The sequence below is a fragment of the Apodemus sylvaticus genome, chromosome 2 (assembly GCF_947179515.1).
Source record: "Apodemus sylvaticus chromosome 2, mApoSyl1.1, whole genome shotgun sequence".
In the NCBI taxonomy this organism is placed as follows: Eukaryota; Metazoa; Chordata; class Mammalia; order Rodentia; family Muridae; genus Apodemus; species Apodemus sylvaticus.
The window spans coordinates 124,878,117-124,893,058 of NC_067473.1; positions in this window are offsets into that span (position 1 = coordinate 124,878,117).

Sequence of the window (14,942 nt, forward strand, 5' to 3'; positions counted from 1 at the left end):
GAATTATAGAACCAAAGACTGCTTGTAGCCACAACACACAGATGAGGCTGAGCAAGGCTACATGGTCTAGTGGGTGTGCTTAAAACACACCTTCCTTTGTACCAGTCAACTGTGTTCATAAAGGAGGATCACTAAATCTGACATTACCCATCAGTGTGGATTTATCTCAGCAATATGGCCACCAACTGTGTGCCAGGTCAGATTTTCAAAGGTTATGTCTCTCAGTCCCCTCCATGAATCTACACAAATAATTCTGTTCATCAAAAAAGAAAGAGAGAAAGAGAGAAAAAAAGAAAGAAAGAAAGAAAGAAAGAAAGAAAGAAAGAAAGAAAGAAAGAAAGAAAGAAAGAAAGAAAGAAAGAAAGAAAGAAAGAAAAAGAAAAAAAAGGAAACCTAAGGGAAGTAACTTATCCAAGTACAGGAGTCCGATGGTAGAGGGGTTGTGAGTCAACATTAGAAATCTGAATTTATGCTGGGCGGTGGTGGCGCACGCCTGTAATCCCAGCACTCTGGGAGGCAGAGGCAAGCGGATTTCTGAGTTCGAGGCCAGCCTGGTCTACAGAATGAGTTCCAGGACAGCCAGGGCTACACAGAGAAACCCTGTCTCGAAAAAAGCCAAATTAAAAAAAAAAAATCTGAATTTAACTAATAATCCCAAAGCCAGGATGATGGAAGTTGTCTAAAGTAATTCCCAGTACCTTCTCAAATCACTATGATTTTGTTCTTATTTACAAATACTCCTCCCACCCCACACCACCTCAAGACAGGGTTTCTCTGTAAAGCCCTGACTGTCTATGGGCCAGGCTGGCCTAGAACTTAGAGATCCCTCTGCTTCTTCCTTGAGAACTGAGATTAAAGGCATGCATCACCATAGCCTGGTGAACACACACTTCCAAATATGCACGTCAAACATAACAACAAAACCCATCTAAGTCACCAGGGATGTCAGGGCTGGCCCAACCCCCCCGAGCCTGATATGCGAAGGGGCATCTGGGAACACTGGCCTTCCTGCCTTGCCTCACACTGCTCCCTGGAACTGCTAAGGCCTCTACCAAGAGACTGCTTTCACTGAGCTTAGTGATGGCAAAGGCAGGCAAGGTCCCTCTGAGCCAGAGGCGCCTTCATCCTCAGCATCAGCACCAGCACCCTCCCATGAGCATCACCCATCACATCACGGCAGCTCCCAATAGAGTGCTTCCTGACTGGAGGCCAAGCACTGAGCAGAGCCTCGCAAGGCGTAATATAAGGAAGGTGCTGCTCCCTCTACTCACAAAGGAACAACCTGAGTCTCTGAGGAGCTAAGTAACAAAGGAGGAAGAAGGACTAACTGAAAGACAAAGCCTGGGCCCTTTCAGGGAGAAGTCTCTAATTGAGTGGTACATTTACATTTTATCTTAGAAACTGGCTTTTACTCCACATCTGTCTCCCTTGCAAAGACAAATTTCTTAGGAGAACTGATGTGACCTCTAGTGTGCCTTTGTAACAAATCAGTCACTTTAGCCCCATATGTATTATGCATGTGACCATTCCCTTTTTGTACCACAAAAGAATAGGAGGCAGGTGAGGGCTCACACAAAGAGAAAGGGAAAAACTGTTACAATGTCTTAATGAATCTGACCCCAGATACAGGAATAGGTTTTCTTAATTTAGATGTTATTCTCCTGTGCCTTCTTCCAGGCCTGGAACAGAGTGCTTACTGCCTGATGCTTGGTGATTGTGTTACACTTGCCACATCACTCTTACTGTGGCCCACCTATAAAGCAGGCAGAACCGGACCCGTTCTGTAAGGTGTTCTTTAAGTGTGTGTGTATGTGCATGTGTGTCTGTGTATGTGCAGATGCATTCCTATGTATGAATGTACAAGCAAGCATGTAGAGGGAGAAGGCAACTCAAGCAGTGACGCTGCTCGAGGGCCATCTATCTTGTGTTTAATGAGACAAAGTCACTCACTGAATCTAAAACTCACTAAGCAGACAAGGCCAACCCTGGGAATCTGCTAGTCTCTGGTTCACTGAGATTACAAATCTAAACTACTACATCCAGATATCTTTACATGGGTTTCTGGAGATCAAATTCAAGTTCTGTGCTTAAAAGGCAAGCTCTTTATCCAATGAGCCTCTTCCCCTGGCCCAAGTGAGCTTTTTTAATACTTGATTTTTGGTCTACCATTTAATGCTTTTTTTTTTCCCTTTTAACACAGGTCCTGTGATGCTAAAGTTATGATTGAAGTTTAAATTACTGTGCTTAAGAGATCTATAAAACCAAAATGTTTCTAACCTGTAAGCCCCACTTACCAAAGGGCAGATAACTTCTAGAAATGTAGGAATGTTAGGGGCAGTTCCTCATATAAGACAGTGGTTCTCTACCTTTCTAATGTTGCAGTCTTTTAATACAGTTCCTTGTATTGTGGAGACTCCCAACTATAAAATTATTTTCATTACTAATGTATAACTGTAATTTTGCTACCATTATAAATCATAATGTAATATCTGTGTTTTCCAATAGTCTTAGGCAACCCCTGTGGAAGACTTATTAAACTGCCCCTCATAGAGGTCATGACCTACACGTTGAGAACCACTGATGTAAAACAACAAGCCTCAACTGTGCCTCAACTGTGCCTCAACTATGCCTCAACTTCTCAGAATGTTCTTGCACATGTAGGCAGGAGATTCATAGCAGAAAGTATATCAAGATGTAAGCTTGCCCCAACTGTATGAAGTCCCTGACTAATATATTTGGTGCCATTCTCTGAGGATTCTGGGTATGGACCTGGCCAGTATCCATTGTCCTGGCCTGTATTTTATAAAACTTGCTTCAAATTTAGCTCAACAATTATAGTGGTGGTCTTATTCTCACCCAGCTGGATTAACAGTTTCATTATGTTGCCAAGGCTGTCTCTGAACTCACTATACAGTCTGTCTAAACTCAAAGATGAAATTTAAAACCGAAGCCCTGCTACAACTTTGGGGAAAAGAAAACCTAAAAGAAAAAGAGAAACAAACAACTATACATGATGCTCAATGTCATTCTATATCAGCAAGAATGCAAAAGTGTCACAAAGAGACACTGGTGTATACCCACCAAGGTGACAAAACATAAGTCTTTCATAAAACTAACAATATTTAATGATTCTGACAAGGAGGTGTGATCTGAACTTGGTTTAGGTGCACAGTAAAAGTTACAGCCACTCTGGAAGGGTTTTGGCAAGATCTACTACAACTAGATTTATGTCTTTACCTTGACCAGTAATTCTCCTCCAGGTATTGTATTGTGCGGATGTCTCCAATTACATAAGAACACATACAGGAAGAGCTAAAAGCTGGAGCCCGGTGAAACCAACAGGAAGGATGATAGTCTAGCCATACAGTGAAAAACTATCCAGTGGGGAAAAATGAGACTACTGCTACATTCAAACACATGGATGCATTTCAATAGAGTAACGTTAGTAAAAGATGACAGATCTGGGGCTGGCTAGATGCTTCAGCAGAGTTAAGACACATGCCTGGGAATCTGAAGACCTAAGTCAGTCCTTGGAATACATGGAAGGGGAAAAGAATCAATACATACGAAGCATACAAGGCAACATAAACACACACACATATACACGCGCGCACACACAAAAGAGGGCAAGGGAGAAGAGAACAGCAATGTACGTATTACACACTTATATGAAGCTCAAGGAAAACATGTATTTATAACATGTGATACAGCATCAGTATCACAGTTACTTCTTAGAAGGAAAGGAAACACTCACAGGTAGAGCTATAAGGGGCCTGTATAATGTGAACAAATGTTTTTATCTGGAACCAATGACATAGGTCTGTACGCACAAACAAACAGGTACACATATGTGTTTGTGTGTGTTTGAAAAAAAAAAAAAAAGCAAGGAAAGGACATGACTGCTCTTAGGTATGGTGGAGGAGGGGGGTTATTATAGCTAAAGAGAGCACAGCCAGAGGCAGACACATCTGGGAAATTCCACAGTGGTCATGACCCTGAGCCTTGTGAGCAGAGTGGGAGGGGAAGAGAGAGGAGAACCAGGGGCAGCAGTCAGGAGGCCCAAAAGAGGGACTTAGAGGTCCAGGTAACCAAAATTGTATAGAAAAGGGCAGCCCAGGCCCTGGGCTGGAGAAGCTTCAGGTAGAGGGCGGAATATGCCAGCTAGGAGGGCCTTGTAACAGACAGGGATTGGAGGATTCTAGGAGAACCTTGGGCCAGGTCTCTCTGAAATGTTAAGTAGATACCTCAGCCAGAGTTAGTGATCTGGAAGTATAGGACAGTGGTCAACCTTAGGTGTCATTCCTTAGGCAATGTACATCTTGTTTTCTAAATCAAGTTCTTTCACTGTCCTGGAACTCTCCACTAAGGTGGCTCTAGGTGGCTGGCCAGCAAGCCCCAGGGGTCTTCCTGTTTCCATGTCCCCTGCCTTGAGATTATAATCACTTGGTACGCCCAACCTTTTTTATGTGGGTGGTGGGGGTTGGATTCAGGTGCAGCGCTTTATTTACTGAGCTGTCTTCTCTCTCCCACCCACTTCTCTTTGTGAATGATACAGTCTCTCTACTGTGTCCTGAGAAGGAAGGCAGTGACTCCCCCTGCAGAATCCTTGAGCCGTGTGAATTTGTACAGGTGTGAAATTCTGGCAGAATGCACAAGGAATAATGTAGGTGTCTATTCTTAGTCATCCTTTGGTGGATTAGAACTGAGAAGCAAACAAAACTCTCAATGAAACCTCGGGGCCATAGTCCTCAAAAGGAAACATCACCAGTGTAAGCCAGGGTCACTATGAGTGTTGGGGTTTTGTCTAAGCTCCACCCCACACCTACCTGGCAATAGCCAGGTATGCCCCGCCCCAGAGATCTGGCCCACTATAAGTGGGGCTACTTGCTCCTCCTCTCCCTCTTTGCTCTCTGCTCTCCCACACTCTCTCACCTCTCTGCCCCTGGGGCTCTTCCCCCCTCCACGTGGTCATGGCCAGCCTCCACTCTCTCTCTATTCTCTCTCTCTCTCTCTCTCTCTCCTCTCTCTCTCTCTCTCTCCTCTCTCTCTCTCTCTCCCCCCTCCCTCCCTCCCTCCCTCCCTCTCTCTCTCTCTACCTCTCTCTACCACTAACTCCCATCCCCTACTCTGAATAAACTCTATTCTATACCATGTCTGTGTGTGTGTGGTCCCTCAGGGGCAGAGGTGCCCAGGCAAGGGCCCTCCTGGACACCTTCCCCCACGCCGCCTAGCCACACTCACCTAACCCCCTATACTCCCCACTTTAAGCCCTTTCATCTTGGTGCTGAAAGTCCTTTCAATGAGTTCCACTACCAGAAATCTGACAGATTTCATTCTATGAGTGAGTGAGTACATGCGTACGTGTGTGTGTGTGTGTGTGTGTGTGTGTGTGTGAGAGAGAGAGAGAGAGAGAGAGAGAGAGAAGAGAGAGAGAGAGAGAGAGAGAGAGAGAGAGAGAGAGAGAGAGAGAGAGAGAGAGAGAGAGAGACCAATATAAGTAATGTCCTCTACTGATCTCTACCTTTTGGCCCCGCACATCTCTGAATGAATCTTGAGTGCCCTGAGGGAGAAGACTATGTGTCCTGTGAGCCGCAGGGATCCTCTTGGCTCCACAGCCTGGCTCTGGCTCTGGCTGCAGGAAAGAGCCACACGTTTGACTGTTTGCGAGGGTGCCGAGATCTGCGCTCAAGCCCCTAGCTCTCACACTGGCCTGGCACACACGGTACTAACAGCCAACCCAACCCTCCTCCCTGGGGGTCTCATAGGGTGCCTCATTTTAAGTCGTGCCACCGAACTGAAGAACAGTTCACCTACCACTCAAGCAAAGTTTTCTTTCAAAACAGATGTGGTGCTTCTCTCACAAATCCTAATTAAGTGAGGCTGAAGCTATGTAAAGCCAATTAGAGATGAAAAAAAGACATATATATCCTTAAAATGAGGAGACAGAAACAAAGAGGACAAAAGCCACACCTCCCATATGCTCTAAGGACGTAATGGCCCTGTCCTAACATCAAACACATTTAGATACAGAAACCACTTAGAGGAATAAGTCCTCCACAGGTTACCAGCCAGTGACCTTGAAAATGATCTCATTCCCAGTCTAACCAAAACTTGTCTCACTTTTCACACAAAACTCCTAAGACAACAGAATGGCCCACTTCTAACAGGCAGGAAGGGGCAGAAAATCTCAACTCTACCAAGTCAAAAGCAGGAGATGGCTCTAAAATAAAGAGCAGGGGGTTTCGAAGGCAAAGGCCTGAGAAAGGCCTGAGGCTATCGGCAATGTCTTGCTCAAGTCTTTGGAAATCTGTTAACTCCCCTCAAGGATGTCTTCACTTAACAAGCAACCAAAGCTGAGCCTGAAGCTGTGAAGAATGTCACTCCTGTCATGAGTTAGCTAGGACAGGTAGGGCCAAGGTCATCCGTCTAATGTCTCCTATTCATCACAGACCTCAAATTTAATTTCTTTTTTTGAAACAGTCTATGCGGTCCTGGCTGTCTTGGAACTTAGTGCATATACTAGGCTGGCCAAGAAATCAGAGATCCTGCCAGCCTTTGCCTCCCAAAGTGCTGGTATTAAAGGCATACACCACTACAAAAGGCTTTAATGTCCTCTTCACATAAACCTATAGACAATACGATAGTGCAAGGCATTAATGGGAGTCTATTAGCTCACAGTCACAGGTAGATGGTTCTTGGCTCCTCCACTGCTTGTCCCTGTGTCTCTTTGGTAAATGATGTGGCATTCCATGTCACACTGACCCACTGGGCTTATTGCAGCTATCTCCTGGACGCTTCCTGTCTTCCTTACTACGCAGCAAGCTCTCTGAAAGCAGACTATTTACCCAGCTTCTCTCTAGAGCACCATACTCAGTATGGGCGCATACTTCCAAAATGGGTAGCACATTCCTCTGCTGGGTACTGCTGTTCTGTAGAAATGTTTCTCAGAGGCGGGGGAAATGAGTAAATAGATAAAGGCTGGATAAATAGATATTCTAATTGAGAAATCAGGGTGGATAGTCACTACTCATTAAGGGTTAATCCTGATAGTTCTTGAATTACAGTTGTACCACCATGGCCAAAATATCTGAAAGGAACAAAGGACAAATCTCCTTTGGCTCCTAGGTTCGGAGGGTTTTAGTTGGTCACCCAGAGGAAGCATGGCAGAGTGACCAAGTTCAAAGGCGAGGAAGCATGCAACTGAAGCTATTCCCACGGTATAAACAAACAGCAAAGGACAAGGTCCAGTACAAATGGCTGCCAGGTTGTTTGTTTGTATTATCACATGTTCTAAGTGTGATTGGCTGGATGGGAAACAGGTGGTATTTGGAAAAACCACTGCTGGACTTCTAATGACAAGATCAGGAAAAAATGTTCCCACGGGCTCTAACAGTAAACCCAACCTGCCCATAGTAATCTCACAGTGTGGAGAAAGGTATCAAGACAGAACCAAGGTCTTCCTCTCTTTGGAGTGACATTAGCCCTGGAGTCTGATAAAACTAGCCAATCTAGTTTGTGTTTGCTCCCCTGATTGCCACAGTGTGGGAGCCACAGACTTGTAAGTATCCCAGGTTCAAAATCATGATCATGTTTAAATTTGGAACTATGAAGAATGGACTAAGAAAAATAAAGAATGAAGAACTCTTTTAGATTGGGTTTCTGATAAATCTGTAATATATATCACCTGGATAATACACTATGTCATAATATTTAGAAGGCATTTGGGACACATACTTCCAAAATGAGTAGCAGTTTTTGTCCACTCCCTTTCAAACTGTGTATCTAGTGGAGACCCCACTGCTAGAACTGGGCTATTGCTTAAGGCTATATAGTCACTTCAGAGCATCAACCACAGATTATTGAATAGTAGCCCTCGTATTCCAACTGTGTGGTACTTTTGATGGGATTCTAAGACTACAACCTAATTAGCAGAGAATAATAAAATACAAGCCTATCGAGAAGACAGCTATATTTAATTACTACTTCTTTTTTCTTCTAAAAAACTCTTTCTCTAGGCACTATGATCCTCTGAATAAGAGTGAATCTCATGGAGTAACACAGTACAGAGCTATGACTTAAGAGGTAATGAGATTTTGAACAACTTATCTAACCTTAGATGTGGAGAACAATAGCAACCTGTTATATGACCATCACAAGATGTCTACACTACAGTAGAGTGCAGACATGAAGCATTCAGCATATGCTTGTAAATATCATTCTATGCATACTTTTTATATTCATCTAGAATTCCATTAGCAAGTCCTTAGAACTTACTAGAAATGATTATTCCTAATTTATTTACTAGATAAGAATACAAGCAATTATATACTCATAGTCTAATTAAAAATGCTAGAGTTTTGAATGGGACTTGAGTGCTGGTGTTTCTGTCCTATTTCACAAAGTAAGAAAGTGAACTTATCAACTTCACCTTCTGACCTATAAGATGCTACCAGAATAATGGAAGTACCTACCTTCAAAGAGTTTTGCAATAATGGCAGTGCACACTATAGCTAAAGCACAGCGTGAACTTGCTATTCTGCAAGAGATTTTCATTTTCACCCTATGCAAGTCTCTCAGGAAAGTCTCTACTTCATGATCCAATGAGGTGCTCAGCAAATCTCAGCTCTAGGCACTGATGTAAATAGGGGAAGAGTGATCCACAGATGAAGCATATATATTCACCACCACCACCCCGAAATAATAATTGGTTAACTCTTTTTGGTATGGGTTGGTTTCCTTTTAAGAATACTTTATCTGGGAGTAATTCCAAATTTAATGAATTCAAAAGGATAAAAATGATACAAAGATAGTCACATGCCCTGTCCCAGCCTTACCCACTGCTAACATTTCTGCCTACTGGCCTGTTATTCATTCATTCTCATTCTCTCTCTCTCTCTCTCTCTCTCTCTCTCTCTCTCTCTCTCTCTCTCTCTCTCTGTCTGTCTGTCTCTGTCTCCCTTTCTGTACAGGCAATACATGCTAAGCTGCTTTTGATATCTTGAAAAGAACTGGCATTAGTTGTATATTCACCCTGGCCATATACTTCAGTGCATGTTTCTAGACTGAAGTGGAAACCAGTTAATTGTATGTAGAGGGAGATTAGTAATTTATCTTCCTGAAGATTACTAAAAGATTCATTTACGGTGCTACCCTGCTACCTTCACAAGTTAACTGCCTAATTTTAAATTCAGTGTGCCATTCATTAATATGACAATTTCATTCATATTATAATTGGAATGGAATAATAGACATTTTCTAGTCTAAATTTAATAAAATCACATTAAACAGTTTATTTTCACCTCAGAGTCTGTGTGTGTTTGTGTGTGTATAGTGTGTGTGTGCATGTGTGTGTGTGTGTGTGTGGGTGCAGACAGTCATGTGCCATGCTGTGCATGAAGAGGTCAAAGGAAAACTTTCAGAAGTTTTTCCTTCCAATATTGCAGGATTCAAGACAGGTCACCAGGCTTTCCTTAAAAGGCCCTTCATTTGCTGAGCCTTCTTGCCAGCTCAACAATTTCTAAAACTGTGTGCTGAAATCCATAAAGGGTCCTAGAACTGAATGTGGGGGATATGAAATGTTTGGCAATAGTAAAAGGATTCTGAATGTGCAATGGCCAACAGTTAGACTTTGCCATGTAATGAGTCTGAGGTATTTCTGTTGGTCAGTGTCCTCACACTGTTCAATCTGACTTTACTTTCTTGTCCTGAACACACAAGGGTGACTTTGCCCTGAGCATGCTGTCCCCGTGTGACATCAGCAACACCATCTACAGGATCTAGGTGCAGCTCTGAGATGCTGTAGTTAGTAAATTACAGCACTTGTACTGTTCAGGTGAAGCCTTCTGCTCTCATAGGAATATAACTTAGCTATGCAAAACAAAAGCCTTTAAATTTTTCCCTACTGTCATTCCTGAGCATGTTATCAAATTGGCTTATCTTTGGATGATACTGTATTAAATTGTTTGATTTTTAAAATTGCTGTCTGAGCTGCTGACTTGAATTTCATTAAAAAAAAGAAAATGGTTCAGTGAATTTGGGTTTGCAATAAGCTGAGAGTTTCCAAACTTTCTGAAATGGCTGTGAATGTGCTTCCTGCTGTTGGGTGCTATTCGCTTGTGTGAAACAGCATTCCAGGACTCGCCTCCGTAACGCCAAGCTACGGCTCAATTCCCAAAGATACTGAAGAGCTCTATGTCCTACACTGTCGAATATTCAGCAAAGCTTTAGTCCATTAGGTGGATAAGCACAAGCATATCCATCTTGTTTAGGCAAGTTTGCTTCCATCTTTAGTAAATCGACAGTAAACCAAATAGCTGCTTTAAAATAAGTTTCTTTAGCTGGGCAGTGGTGGCTCACACCTTTAATCCCAGCACTTGGGAGACAGAGGGAGGCAGATCACTGTGAGTTTAAGACCAGTCTGGTCTACAGAATAGACCTGGACTTAAACTGCTACACTGGACTGCTAAAGCTGCTACACTGAGAAACCGTGTCTTAACCTACACCTCACCAAAGAAAAAAAGGTTGCTTTATGAATTTTTCTCAGCAAATATTGATTTATACACACATTTTATATATTTATATACCTAGTGAACCCAGATGTCCCTCAATGGAGGAATGGATACAGAAAATGTGGTATATGTACACTAAGGAATATTACTCAGCTATTAAAAACAATGGTTCATGAAATTCTTAGGCAAGTGGGTAGAACTGGAGAATGCTATCCTGAGTGAGGTGACCCAATCACAAAAGAACACACATGGTGTGCACTCACTGATAAGTGGATATTAACCCACAAGCTCGGAATATCCAAGAAACAATGCACATATCAAATGATGCCCAAGAAGGAAGGAGAGGCCCCTGGTCCTGGAAAGGCTCAGTGCTCAGGGAATACCAGGACAGGGAAGCAGGAAGGGGTGTATTGGAGAACAGGGAGAGGGAAGAGGGCTTATGGGACTTTTGGGGAGGGGGATCCAGGAAAGGGGAAATCATTTGAAATGTAAATAAAGACTATATCGAATAAAAAAAAAGAAAAAATTTCTCAGATGAATAGGGTTGTGGATTAAAAATATTTAAGAAGTCCTGGCATTTATTATGGTCTATTTTAAATTTTATCATGTGTGTGTTAGGGGGGTGTACACATCATGAGAATGAGAGGCGAAAGGGCCAGAAGACAGTTATCAGATGCCCTGGTACAGGCCTGCCTGATCTGTGTGTGCGAACCAGACCCACGCCCTCTGTAAGAGCACACCGTGCTATCAACTGCCAAGTCATCTCTCAAACCCCCTACTTCATCATGGCCTTTAGTAAGACAATCCAATGACAAGAGGAAATGTGCCCTTACACATAAATGTGGATTTTAACATAAATGCTCACAATCCACAAAAAGGGCTAGAAAAAAAAATGGGGTGGTGGTGGATCTGTGTGGTTTGGTTTGGTTTTGTAGACAGAGTCTCATGCAATCTAAGAGAGCCTCAGTCTCCCTATATAAGTGGGAATGCCCTTAAACTTCTGATCCTCCTACCTCCCCCTACTAAGTGCTGGGCACAGAGGGCACACCATTATGGTTAATCTTGGTGACAACTGCAATGGATCTAGGATCAACCAAATGTCCTCTGAGGAGGTCTGGGAAGGAGGATTTCGGGGAAGGATTAGCTGAAGGAAAGTCTATCCCTCAGAGCTAAAAAGAGGGCTAAGGGAAAAGCAGAGCTCCCCGGGCTGCATGCTGCTAAGTACATCTATGCTACTGCTGCTGCTGCTGCCGCCACTGCCACTGCCGCCGCCGCCGCCGCTGCTGCCATCCTTTACTGACAACAGAATCCAGCTCTCTTAGCTCTTCAATGTGCACTGGATGCAAGTGTCTCACCAGGCCTTGAGCACCAGATTGAGACTGGTGGGCCATTCCCCCTATGAACTGAGCAGGTATAAACCGCCAGCAGCTCCAGAGTACTGAGTCATTGTTGAACATATATCTCTATCTATATTATATATATATATATATATATAATATAGATAGATATAGATATAGATAGATATGCTTACATATAATAAATATAAATACATGCATACATATGTATATTTGTGTATATATTTGTACAAATATAATATGTATGAATATTATATTAATCCGATTGACTCTGATCCTCTAGAGGTCCCTGACCAATACAATCATCACGCCCAGTTTTATGTGGTGCTAGGGATCAAACCTAAGAAGGCTGGGGAGGGGCTCATGAATATAAAGTGAGCACACTCACTTTACGCCAACTGAGCCTCACCCCTTTTTGCCCTTATTTGCACTTGTGCCCTATTTTCACTAAACACTTGATATAAGGAAAATTTTTGAAATACATTGTATTGTATTCTCTGGACTTAAAAAAAATTTTTTTGAAAAACTAAAAAGTAGTAGAAACTTCTCTTACATAATAGGTGGCAAGGACAAAATGGAAATGCTCATGTACCTTCAAAAATTGCTTTTTAATTACAACAAATCTTGATGGGAAATGCCAGCTAAAATCATAAAGCAATTAAATACATTATCATGGCTGCCAAATAGATATATTAGTATCTCGGACTAAGCCAAGGACTAATCCATATGTTATTAAGAGAAGATGTTTTAAGATTCAGTGCATAAATTTTAAATATGATCTTTAAGGCAATGGCCAGAGCCTGGACTCGAACAGTAGCTAAACCTGGATGTGGGGCCGTGCGTGGCAGTGCCAGACAAGGTGGGCCAGGCATGGTGGTCTGCACCTTTAATCTCAGCACTCAGGAGGGAGAGACAGGCAGACCTCAGGAATTCAAGGCTGATCTACAAAGTAAGTTCCAGGACAGTCAGGGCCACGCAGAGAAACTTTGTCTTGACAAACCAACCAACCCAACAAACAAACAAACAAACAAACAAACAAACAAACAAACAGGACTTGTGCTTGAGTTCAATCACTAATAAATTGGGTACCAGTAGAGACCACTGACTGCAATCTCCCTCTGCTCTCTTGCTGTCTGTTCTAAGATTACATAAAATAACAAACTGTATATCTCATCCAAAGCTTGAAACGAAGGAGAGTAACCACCTCTCACCTGCTTCTTTGTCAAAAGACCAAACTCTTGACAGATTCTTTCATTCACTACTTGTGAGTGGTAAGTTTTTCCTTTATATTCCCAGCCAAAGTCTAAGGAATTTAACTCTAAAGAGTTAAACAAACAGTGGTGGCAAATTTGGAAATTCAGGTCAGTAGGGAGCAGGACAGACCTCAATAAAAGACCTTCAGATAGAAGGTTCCAGGCCCATGTAAAGTTCTCACATTATATTGTCTATAAAGTTCGCACTTAAGTGCAACTGAATTACAAAAGCAAACCCATGTCAGGATATATAAGTTTATGATTTTGTGTCATGCTGGGACATTCACAGCTATCCTAGGGCACATGCGGCCTGTGAGTCCCATATGGATATGTGAACACACCTGACATATATCACAGGAAGATAGAGTGGCATGTCCCCACACAGCATAGTAACACTGCTAACTGGAAGAGCTGCTGGCCTCCCAGGTTCTTCGGAGCCCTTGAGAGTCAGCATCTCCTGTGACAATGACAAAAAAAAAAAAAAAAAAAAAAAAAAAAAAAAAAAAAAAAAAAAAAAAAAAAAAAGGCAGAGAGAGCCAGTAGAAAAGCAGAGTGGAATCTGAAAGGTAGTTTGAGGTCAGACAAACTTGGCGGTGGCTCTTCTACAGGTTACCATACCAGTTGCTAAAGAAACCAGCTTAAACACACACACTTACACACACACTTACACACACACACACACACACACACACACACACACAGAGAGAGAGAGAGAGAGAGAGAGAGAGAGAGAGAGAGAGAGAGAGAGAGAGAGATTCTGAGTTTCAGACCAGCCAGGACTACACAGACTCAACATATGTACATATACTCTTTCTCGAAGAAAAACAAAGAAAAAAAGAGGCAATAAGGTGGGCAAAGTGAGCCAGGCGGTGGTAGCACATGCCTGTAATTCCAGGGATTAATCTGGGAGGCAGAGGCAGGTGGATTTCTGAGTTAGAGGCCAGCCTGGTCTACAGAGTGAGTTCCAGGACAGCCAGGGGGTACATAGAGAAACCCTGTCTCGAAAAAAAACAAATTAAAAAAAACCCAAAAAACAAAAAACAAAAACAACAACAACAACAAACCCCAAAGCCCTCCCCCCCCCAAAAAAAAAAACCCCAAAAAAGGTGGGCAAAGTGTTTTGTGGAATTCCTGACATGCTGTCTGCACTCAGTAAGCCCCATTTGTTTCTTTCTTTTCATTAGTAAATTTTCAGTTATAAAGCATGGCAGCAGACCTTCTATACATCTATACATCACAGGTAAAGACAGACAGCCATTCCTACCATCTCCAGAATAGGGTGACAACAGTTTGGTCCTCAGATTCCACTGCAATCAAGGGATAAATGACAGCTGCCAATCAAATATAAAATTTAGACTTTCAGAGTAGACTTGGTTACTGTTGTTGTTTGCTTGTTTGTTTTAAATTTTGAGACACTGTCTCACTTTGTCACACTGCCTGAGCTGCAAGTTGTTATGTAAGACCAGTTTGGCCTCAAACTCAAAGATCCAACTGCCTCCTCCTGCAGTGCTGTTATTAAAGGTGTCTACTGCCTGCAACACCTGATCTTCAGAGTAGTTCTTAAGGGTTAAAACCAGTCTTGATGAATTTCAAGGAGAAAATCCTTAGATTTCTCTAGAATCTAAGAATCTAATCCTAGGTAAGATGAGAAAAAGAAGTAAATGAGTAAAAACGTGTGTGTGTGTGTGTGTGTGTGTGTGTGTGTGTGTGTGTGTGTATGTTTCTGTATGTGTGTTTCAGAGCATCATTAAAAATCACCATCACAGCCCAGAACAAATAATTCCTGTAAACAATGTCAGGTTTATTGCTAATAAACGTACATTGCA